The following is an 8,754-nucleotide window of genomic DNA, read 5'->3' on the forward strand; positions in this document are numbered from 1 at the left end:
ATTGATGATTATATCCATCATCTATACCCAGGAACATTATTTTTCAGGAGCCTGGGCGTTTCCTGATTCCTGCTTCCGAGACTGCGGCGAGCGGACTGAGAGGCGGGGCCGGCCAGATGGCCGGTCTGAAGGTAAGTGTTATTTTTTTCATTTACAACCCCTCCTCCCCCTGCCCCCCCCCTTCCTCGGTAAATAGCGACTGCCACTGGAGGTTTATAAACACTCTGAGATAGCCGTACTCCTTGAGTTTTTGCTGGTCTGGGAAGTTGTCATGCTCTATTAGCTAGGTGTCCAAATACATCATAATGACTCAGGACTAACAGGAGTAGACATATGTAAGATTGTGGGCAACAGAAGTGAGTCGGTAGAATTCTGGAAAATGCTCCTGCTGGCTATAGCCAAAATGATCATACTGCCATTCCTTCTTTATGTTTTTGCCAGGCTACCTGTGTGTCTGCAAGTGAGAATCTTTGGATAGGGAAACAGTGTATTAGTCAATCATTTACATCGGGGTAAGAGACAGAACTTTGCTACATAAAATGCAACTGACTGGGCTTGTAGAGGGGATAAGCGCTGCTAATTTTGAGATATACGATTTGGTGGTGCAAGTTCAGTGCGTCTCTATGGTTGTGAGGGGGAGATGAACATGGAGCAAATGGAAAGAATGAAATGCTGATGCACCTGTGTAGTCCCCAGTGTAGATACAAGTCCCATGGTAGGCAGATGAGAGGAGCCACTGGCACAGAATGCTTTCAGAAACCCACACAAAAGTAGCATTGCTTCTGAGCTGCCCCTGTGGGACCTGCCTGAGTTAGAGGTATAAGCTAAACACAGGCTGGGCGGCATGGGATTGTGCGAGAATAGAGACACTGGGTTGAATACTGAGAGTAGATGAACTACATTTGATCCATAGTTTACAGTAGAAATATAGACTTCTTACTTTGCTGAGGTTAAAAACTCACCTTGCAGAATATTTAGTGAGTACGGTGATAGTTATATTCACTGATGCTAGAGATGGCCAAGAAGACACTGTCAACTCTGAGAAGGGAGTGGGCGAGGCATGTGGGGGGGAAGCCAACCGATGGAGAATGGCCGAACGCAATAGGTTATCTGGCAAGGGGCTCAAGGAACACAAGATTTCCAATTATTCTGTTTAACAAATTGCATGGATCATATTTGACACCTAAATGACTCCACAAAATGTTTGCAGGTGTGCCAGACAGGTGCTCGAGCTAATAGTCGCAAAAGACAGACCCATTGCATATGTTTTGGTCTGGCACATACATAGAATCATATATAGGGGGCGCTAGAGAGCCCACGGCAAGATGGCCGCACTTTAGTGCTGCTTTGCCGGCCTGAATAAAGAATCTAGCACTTATCGGCATTATGGGCACCCATCTGTGAGAATAAACAACTGCGTTACGTAGAGGCATGTAGGGGAAAATAAAGGACGCCTGTTTGGACCGGTAATGACAGCTGCAAGCAGGAAATTAAGCAGTCGAGGCGTGCGGGATTGCGGCCTGCACTACAACAAGATGGCGGCTTGGGACAAGAGCCAGGCCCCGCTGGCGGCGTGGATCGTGCTTCCAGTGCCCAACCGGCTGTGAGGCGGGCCAGGCACGGTTGGGGGAAGGACTGAGGCCTACATATTCGTGTGCAGCATGTGCCCGGGGGCGCGCTCCTGCCTGGCAGTATTGAACGAGAGTCGCATCCAGGGTGATCTGTGAGGCGGCCCCCGCGGTCAAGGTGCCACTGTTGGTGGAAGAGAGGCAACGGGAAGCCCATGTCATCGGAGAGAAGGTAGGAGTCAGTTGGGCCCCCCAGTGCGTGTCCTGCGCTAGCCCAGTGGTGCACGACTGCAGTGAAACACGTTGTGAGCCTGCTTCGGAGTGGAATTCATCTGAACTTAGCGGCAAACTCTCACGGTGCAGGGTAGCTCTGCTGCTGGTCTGGTTGCGAGGTAAGGCCATCACAGATTGCGGAACGCCTGAGCCACACAGGATATGACAGTGTGATTCTCCCCCATACCGGCGCTATCAGTGTGTGGCAAGGGCACGTGAAAGGGAGTAGTGGCAGCACGAGGCCTAGCACGCTAGCAAGGAACCTAGCTCCCTGTGTGTGTGGCAGCTCGCATCAGGGCACAGCCTCGAGTATGAACATTCCTGGTTACCTTTGGCGGAGTGCCCACGTGTGGGCACCACAATTTGTGAGCTGGGGTCTGGGGGTGCGTGGTGACGTTGCAGCCACTGGTCAGCTGTGTGAAGTGCCCCTTCCCTCCGCTGTCGGGTTGCTCTACAGGAATGGCAAAGATCCGCAAGATGGATAAACAACAGTCTAAACTGTCCTTTGAATCTCGCAGATCGTCGCGCCCTGCAATGGTCCATTCAGATACTGAGCTGGAGGTGGGGCAATCGAGTACATCATCATTGGAATCCATTAGCTGGCGATGCAGCAGAGTCTGCGGACATAGAGAGAAAAATAGGCACCCTTACTCTCAGGATGGACAGTATGGCTGCCAAGCTGGACAAACAGGAGGCGTGCTTAAACGTCATGGACAGCTCATTTCCTCGGTTTAGCTCGAGTCACCTGCCACAGTGGGCAAATGCCACAATATAGGGAAGATTTTTGAGGTTATAGGAGCGAAGAATGAAGATTTGGAGACGCGCTCCCAGCGCAACAACCTGTGAATAATAAGGGTCCCAGAAAGCACCAATTTAGGCCGCTTCGCAGACGACACAGAATTAATGCTCAAAGATATGTTTGGTGCAGAGAATCTCTCACAAGTGCTCATTATTGAGAGGGCGCATAGATCATTGGCTCCTAAACCACCACCAGGTGCCCCGCCACGGCCTATCATAGCCTGACTTTTGAATTATCGGGATCGTGATGCTGTTCTACGACTGGCGAGGGAGAAGCAGAACACTAGCTATCAAGGAAATTTAGTATCTTTTTCTCTGGATTTCACTGTAGCGTTTCAGTTTGCACCTGTCAAGAAGAAACTGCAAGTTAGAAATTCCTTATGCGATGCTGTATCACACGTGTCTGCGGGTTACGCATGAGGGCAAGATGAAATTCTTTACAACACAGAGAGCAGCTTTAGATTTTTTGAAGCAGGTGCAATCTAAGCAGAAGAGCCCAAGGTGATCACCCTCCCTTTGCATTCTGAGTCTTGACTGCTGGACGGATGCATTTGAAATGCATCAGGTAGTTGGCAATGTGGTCTCTGTTCACATGTGAAGATATGGATGTCTATGTTGGTGGACATAGAACCACATCTCAGGACATACATGAATGGTGGAATGTAGAATGTGTCTGAATTGTGTTGATTAGGATCTTAGGTCATCGGGTAGCCCTCTGACCTGTTCCTGTAGTGAAAGTAATATGGTTAATGGTGGAATTGTAAGCCACATGGTACCATAAGAAATTGTGGTAGGCATGTTGTTTGATCAAAATATCGGTGGGTGGTATTAAATGAAGTGGTGGCATGATGCTGTTGTTATTGGGGCACTGTACTTTGTCATGTACATGTTGCGTAAAGTTAAGGGTATGGATCAAGCTGCGTGATTGAGCAATTGTTAAACCTTGCACCATTGGCCTGGGTCTCCCTTCCATTTTTTGCTGTTGCCTCCTGTGTTTTTGCTATGTTTTTGCTGGTCTAGATGCTTTGGGCACTTTCCACTGCTATTCAGTGCCAAAGTGCAAGTACTCCCTATTGTAAATTATTATAATGGATTAGTGACTCCATGATTGGCTATTTGATTTACTTTTCAGACCCTAATACAGGGCACCATGTATACCCAGGGCCTGTAAATAAAATGCTGCTGGTGGGCTTGCAGCACTGGTTGTGCCACCCACAGAAGTAGCTTGTAAAGTGTGGCTCGGGCCTGCCATTGCAGAGCCTGGGTGCAGTCAGGGACTGCCATGTCGACTTGGCAAGTTCACACACTTTCCAGTCCCCAAACCTTCCCTTTTCTACATATTAGTTACCCCTAAGTTAGGCCCAAAGGCAGGATGCATTGTATGTAAAAGGTCGGACATGCCCTGATGTGTGTGGCATGTCCTGATAGTGAATTAAAGCCAATTTCGTTTTTCACTATTGGAAGACTACCTGTTCCCATAGGCCAGAATGGACAGTTTGATTATAACATCTTATAATCCTAACTGACTCAGGGAACAAGGTAGAAATTAAAGTTTAGTATGCCTGAAATCAGAATGTTAAAATACATCTTTTAGTGAGGGTGATTTTTACATTCTGTGTTTGAAAATACCACTTTTAGAAAGTAGGTATTTTCTTGCCTAACCATCCAGTTGTCTCTGCTAGGTTTGTGTATTTCATGTCTGGTTTGTGAGTGACAGGGGGCTGGAGAGGGTCTTGGCTCCAGCAGTCTGATGGGTTAGGGCTGGGCCTGAATATGACTTGCATTGAATAGAGAGTAGTGGGATATTTCCTTTCACTGACCTGAGCCCTCATAGAATAGAGAGTAGGGGTAGGAGATTTCCTATCAGCTACCTGGGCCAGGTCTGCTCTCAAACAATGCTGTCTCCACCTCCTGCCAGGAAGCCACACCCAGGAGGACACAACTGGTTTTGGCTGAGCACTGACACCCTCTGCCTTCAGAGTACAAAGGATTTTGCAGTATAAATATAGGGGCCCAGACCCCAGAACTTTAGATCACTTCTGGGGATCAAGACAAACCCTTTGCCAAGGAGAAGAACCAAAGAAGCTGAAGGAGGAGACTGCCCCTGTGCTGTGCTATTTCTGGGGTTGGCCTGCAGTGGTTACTTATTTGCCAAGGAAAGGTGAAAAGGAATGTTGTGAACTTTCATCATCTTGAAGAAGAATCTCCAACGGCTTGAAGTATGCTTGCCTCCTGCTTGAAGTCTCAGGGATACAAGACTTCACCACCAGTTCCCCTGAATTCCCTTGCTGGGAATTCTACCTGCAGAGAGGTGCCTGCTGTTGTTCTGGGTGCCTCTAGTGTCTTCGTTTCGCTAGGAGGTGGAAGCGCAACGCAACAAGGAGAAGCGTTTCGCCGCCGCAGCAGTTGCCGTCGCATCGCCGAAGAAGCGTGCCGCCGCTGCAGCTGTTCGCCGTCGCATCGCAGACAAAGCGTGGTGCATCACCGGAGAAGCATGCCGCCGCAGCAGTAGTCAACGTCGCAGGGCCTGTCGCGACTCCAAAGATCATCGATTTCGCCGCACGGCCGGCCGGCATGCACGCATCGCATCCCTGTTGTCGCATCGCATCCAAGACGGCATTTTGTCGCATCGCACTGGATCGTCACATGGCATCGAGGCGCCATCTTGTCGCATCGTCACTTGGCCGAAGTAAGAAACGATCCATCAACTCCCCACGCAGTAAGGAAGCGACGCATCACCTCCCCGGCGCTGCAGTAAGGAACCAACGCATCCACTCCGCTGAGTGTAAGGAACAACGCATCAACTTCCCTGCAACCCTTTTGTTTGTTTTGCGTGAAGCATCCAATGTACTTTTAGAGTAAAGTGTTGCTTTTACCATCTACATTGAACTAAGCTATTTCTACCATTTTAAAGTCTTATTTTTGATTACAGTATTGTGTATTTTTGTTGTTTGGTCTTGTGTTAAGTCTAGTAAAGATTACTTATTTTTTTTAACTGGTGTGGTGTCCTTTTGTAGTGTTTCACTGTATAACTGTATGTGTTCACAAATGCTTTACACACTGCCTCTGAGATAAGCCTGTCTGCTCGTGGCAAGCTACCAAGGGGGTGAGTAGGGGTTATTTTAGAAGTGTAGTCCCTTACCCTGACAGAAGCAAGGGTCCCTATTTGGACAAAGGTGCAATCCATTGCCAACTAGAGACCCCCATTTCTAACAGCAATTGTATTCCCTATTGATGTTAATGTAAGCTAAACATTGTACTAGGATGTTCCCAAAAAACTGTCATTCCGGCCACACCCGCGCCGCGGGTGGGAGTACGAGCATCTGGTCGCTCCATGCGGGTATACCCCAATCTGGTTTCAATGCTGTTTATGTTTTTTCTTGGATGTGTCTTTGGCATGTTTAGGATGCTAAAGTGGGAGGGGGGTTGTTGGGTTGTTGAATGTATGTTTAAGCATGGTACATCGCTGACAGGTAGACACACTGGTTATACAGGTACAACTAGTTGAGCCTACCATTTACATCTATACAACATGTAAATGGTAGGTGAAGTTAGGCTTATGACATGGAATCTCAAGCGGCTGAATAATCCCGAAAAAATCAGCCAGGTGTTGGCTTATTTAGACAGACATCAGATACAATTGGCCCTATTGCAGGAGACCCACCTCACTAGAGTTGGAGAGGGGAGGGTGGGAGAAAAACGGGCAGTGGTAAAGGCAGCATCATCATACTCATCATATGCCCGGGGGGCCATGATTTTAGTGAAAATGGGCACTCACTTCAGGCTCATTTTCACTCAATCAGATGACTTGGGCCGGTTTACACTTATACAGGGGAACTTCTGTGGCATGAACCTTAAAATTATTACAACATATGGCCCAAATGTTGATGATCCTGAATTTTATCGTAGACTGGAGGGTAAATTTCCTTCAACCAGAAATGGTACTGGGGGAGGGGGGTGCGATCTGAATACATACTCAGACCCTAGCATTGATCGAAGTGCGGAGCCCTCCTGGCAGGGAACACGGGCAGCACAATTCATGCATGACATCACGCACACCCATAAGCTCATTGATATCTGGAGGCCACGAAATCCGACGACAGGAGAGGGCACGCACATTTCATCTGTACATAAATCATTGTCCAGATTGGACTACTGGCTGGTGTCCGGATCAGCTACTACCTGGGCTAACAGGGTGGTGCATCTACCAGATCCTTCCCCTGTGATATTGGATGTGAGCATCCCCTACACAACACACCCAACCTTTTCAATGGTGACTTCAGCCGACGTCGCTGCTGGATCCAGTTTTTAGGAAAGGGGTGTGGTAGGCCATTGAGCTTTCTGTCTGGAAAATTAGGCAGGTACACTTTGGGAAGCATTTAAGGCAATGATTAGGAGAACATGTGTAGGAGAGTAGGGTCTGCTTTCCTATGGTCACCCCAATTTTTGCTTTTTGCTTCACTGGTTTTCGACTTAATGTGGCTGTGGGCCTGCTAATCAGACCCACAGCCTGCTGTTCTCTCTCTAAATTCAACACCATGTAATTTAGGTACATCACCAATTGGGTATTGGGTCACCTTATGAGCCCCTGTACAGTGTACTATAGGTACCCAGGGCATAGGTGCATCCAAGGCCCACCAGGGGCTGCAGCATATCTTTTGCCACCCCTGGCTGGCCATCCAAACAGACACAACTGGCTGATCACTCAGCTGGGGCAAGGTCGTGTAATCACCCCTTGCTTAGATATAGTATACCTATATCTAAACCTATATCTGGACACATATACACCTATAAGTCACTCCTATGGCAGGCCTTAACAATCCTGCAGGCAGGGTGCTTGGTTTTATGTGAGATGGTGCTCTAGCATGAGCTGAGCCTGACTGCAGCTTTCGGAACCATGTCCTTATAGCTGTTCTGGGATATTGCCATACCATATACTCTTAAGTGCATTATAATCCTCGAGGTTATTGCTAACTTTGGTTTGGCTTTATCAAAACATATCGTGTAAGGTGTCATACGCTTTGGAATACTACCCCCTCGCCAGTTCTGTCGACGGGGGTAGCATTCCACCCTTCTAGAGGGGTAAGACATGTGGGTAACAGTAAACGCGGTTACAACTAACCAGAGCCTCAGCATCACAAAATGGGTGCTGCTGCCACAGACACAAGTCTGGCCTCCTGCTGCTGACCGAAACTCTGGCAGGGAAGGCCTGGACAAATGGTATCCTGTCACAGGGAGGTGTTACACCACCCCAGACAGGAGATAGTGGATTGAGGCAGGCAGGGCGAGTGAAACTAGACACTGCCTGGGGCGCACAAGGCTCCCCATGCATAGCCCAGTTCAAACCGGTGCTGGGGCACTCCAGCCCCAGCTCTGGCGCGAAACTGGACAAAGGGAAAGAGGTGTAACCACCCCCTTCCTGGGTCCTACCCATAGGAGGGACCTAGCAGGTAATCCAGCCCTTGATTTGGAATAAAGGTAGGAGCTGTGTCCATAGACTTTAGATAATCCTGACTGAAACTTTGATACATAACTCTGGACCCTTCGACATCCTACTTGACGTAGAAGACTGAAGAATCTCCCTTGTGGTCAAGGAGTGACCACCCTGTGCAAACAGGCACCATCAAGCGCCCAACAGTTTGCTTTGTTGCAGCTCCCGCCGGAGCTCGAGCGACAGAGATTGACAAGAACCGGATTCCCAGACATCCAACAGCTCGATCCACAGCCACAGCAAAGCTGAGACCCGTGAAGGCAACGTGAGACGTGGGACCGGCCATCTTGAAAAGATTGCGAAGTGCTTCCTGTGCAGCTCTCGAGGCACCCTCGAAGCTGTGCATTGGGGACAGAGAAGCCCCAGCCCTGAGCAGCTTGTGCACCGAAGATCACCCCTCCACACTCGCCGAGTGCTGCGTGGGGCCCTTTTGCATTTTTCTGCTCGACGCGTCTGTCCAGTCACTTGCCTGTTGGCTAGTGGCCTCCACGACGACGAAACTTCAAATTTACTCTGCTGGTCTGGTTGCTCCGGACTGGCCCTCGCTCCCCTGAAAAGGAGCAGCATCTCTGACCTTGCTGGTCCGAGTAAGAAGCGATCTTCAAATCCTGCATGGGTTGCATT

This window comes from Lissotriton helveticus, chromosome 1_1 (assembly GCF_964261635.1).
Source record: "Lissotriton helveticus chromosome 1_1, aLisHel1.1, whole genome shotgun sequence".
NCBI classification, from domain to species: domain Eukaryota; kingdom Metazoa; phylum Chordata; class Amphibia; order Caudata; family Salamandridae; genus Lissotriton; species Lissotriton helveticus.